General features: G+C 37.0%; 1 pseudogene; it reads right to left on the bottom strand.

The window, feature by feature from the left end:
* Positions 1-948: 948 nt before the first annotated feature.
* Positions 949-1412, bottom strand: LOC136166342 (small ribosomal subunit protein eS25-like; annotated as a pseudogene).
* Positions 1413-2843: the final 1431 nt, after the last annotated feature.

The raw sequence follows: 2843 nt of genomic DNA, 5'->3' as shown, positions 1-2843 counted from the left end.
TTCAAAGGCACTTATTCAATTGAGACGAAAGAGCTCCAAATCCAGATTTGGAAGTCTAGAAAAAAATTTCACAGCTATTTTCCTCCATTCTTTACCAGATATCTATTCCAAATGGAGCTCATTAAACAACTTTCTATTTCCTACCTCGTGTGAATCTGCATTTGGGATACGTGTCAATTTACTCTGTTTTCTTTCTTTTATAAATGACCAGGACCTGCACTGGGACATCTATTATTGTGAAGCTGGGATTTAACCCAACTAAGGGGAGGAAAAAGACCCAACACACCTAACTGTGTATTATTTACATGTTTGAATATTTAATTTCCTGTCTCCATTACACACATTTTAGTATGCAGATTATTTGCCCAACATGATTTATCAGTTCCTTGTTAAATCATATTCTCCTCGGGGTACATATTGTTCATATTTAGAAATTCTTATTAATTTCAAGAATCACATTGTTTATCCAACAAAATTATTACAGCTTTGATGAAGCTTTTAAAGTGTAACATGTAAATCACTATTTTCTCACTTTCATAAGCAGTTGAATTTTTGATCTGGTGGATTATTATGGTTTAGAAGATACTTAGGGAAAATGCACAAGATGGTGCAGTCGTGTGTAGATGAGGTTATTTAATTAGAACTGCTGTTAATGACAAATTGCTATCACTCTAGCTACCCCTCCTCCAAATTGCCTTTCTTAAATAGATAAATGAGCATCACTTCCCAGTGTTGTTCTAAATAAGATGGGACTAATATTTAAAGCTATAAATGCTACAATAACAAATGACAGGATGGAAGAAGTAAATGAATATTAAGTGTTTGTAATCACTTGTTTTCTAAATTGCATCTTGATTGTGTTACCTGGGAGACTATTAGGGGCATTGTTTAATGAAAAGAGAACTTAAGGAGTTTTAAAAGATGATTTTAGAGTAAAATAAATATGTCTTAATGTCTTTGTGGGAAAAAAGGTAACTTTTTATGAGTTATCTTTTTATTTAATAAAGTTTTTTCCTTTTTTTTTCCCCAAAATGTAACATTGGTGGGACCTGTTCTTGCATCTTCACTAGCAGCTGGGGCATCTCCACCCTTGGTGTTTCTGGCATAAATTACTTGAACTCTGTGCTTTGAAACCAGTTTAATAAGGAGTTCCTGAAAGGTTGCCCTGGCCAGGGAACCACGATCTTCAGTCTCTCAGAGACATCTGGAGTTATAAACTTATAGTTGGGAACTTCTTTACAGAGTTTTGTCATATTTGCTTTGTCAAACAAGACTAGGTTATTGAGCTTGTCCCAGACTTTGCCTTTGGACTACTACTTCTTTTTGGCCTTACCCCCAGATTTTTTCACTGGATCTTTGTCTTTATTTATCAGGTTTCCAGCATGTTTCTTCTTCTTGTCCTTGGGCAGCATAGTGAAACTGGGAGAGCAGCTGCAACCCATTAGTTAGGTTTTTATGTGAGACAATAAGCGGTGTCTACATAACACGCTCATGCCTTGCTAGCACTTTATATCTGAGTAGTATCTTACTTTACCTTTTCCAAACATTTTGATATCCACTATTGCATCTTCTCCTTCCAGTATCTTTGGGATGATAGAATGCCTCATTTGACAGAGGAAAAAACAGACCAGAAATGGTTATGTGGCTTGAATTAAACTGAAAAACCATTAATAACAAAACTAAAATTATAATTCTATGGTGTCATACATAATGCCTTCCTGGAAATGTAGGCAAAATGGAGAAGATGGAAAAGTTGACTACTGCTTATAAGTTATGAGAGTTTATAATACAAATTATGACATTCTGGCAGCATTCCAATGCTAGAGTATTAGAAATAAATGATCAGTTTTCTAATTACAGTCATTGGTTTCTCTCTTTGATATATTTTCAGTATTTCCTATATGTTCTGAAATTAGGTCTTTGCCTTTAGAGTTAATATACAGCTAAGACCAGTGAGCATTCAGTTGAGGTGAAATGCTGTTTAGTGATTCTATCTTTGTCTTACTTGAATTAAGGTGAGTAGATCTACAGTTTTTGTTACCGCCATCAGCATTTCACTTTCTCTGCTCCTCTGTCTTCTTAGTAATAATAAGGTGAGAACCAACCTTCCCTGATGGCTCAGTTGGTAAAGAGTCTGCCTGCGATGTGGAAGATCCAAGAAACAGCAACACCTCTTAAATCAGTGGCCGTGTACTGCTATCCAGTAACTGAATGTGACTGAATCATCATGAAACTGCCACAGATGTTTGCTCCTCGCGTGATGTAAAAACACTTGAATCTGGCATCCAAACACTCTGTTGAAATCATCAATGTCTAATGCACTGACATGAAAGTTCTATGAAATTGGAGGACTATTTGTAATCATTTCTGTAGGTGCCTCTGGAGTTTTTCTGGGAATCTCAATTTGTATTTTAGTGGAAATGCCCCTGAAGAAGCATCTCCTTTTCATGTCCCTACCTCTTTTCCAGATCCTTCCTCTCTCCTTGGCAAGTGAGCTGGGGGCTCTGTTACACAAGGTGAATTGGGCAAAGAAGGAAGAATCTTTTCCTGTCTCTGTATGAACAGCTCCAAGTTCAAGCTCATAGTCAGTGGGCTTGGAGAGAAAGCTTTCTGGTTGAAAGAACTGCACCTTGTCTCTGGTCTCTAAAAGCTTGCTAAGTGGTCATCAGGAGATGACCATCTCTTTCTGGTCATCAGGAGAAAATGGGCATATGGACTGAAAATTAATGGGTCTATTTGGTTGTTCCTTAGACTTTTGTCAAAGGTTTCTCTGCTCCCATGTTTGATTTGGCCCTAAGCTCACTCTTTCCTCTCCCTTAAGTACTGTGTGTATCTCTATTGAG

Source organism: Muntiacus reevesi, chromosome 4, assembly GCF_963930625.1.
Source record: "Muntiacus reevesi chromosome 4, mMunRee1.1, whole genome shotgun sequence".
NCBI lineage: Eukaryota > Metazoa > Chordata > Mammalia > Artiodactyla > Cervidae > Muntiacus > Muntiacus reevesi.
This window is presented reverse-complemented; position numbering and strand designations above follow the sequence as displayed.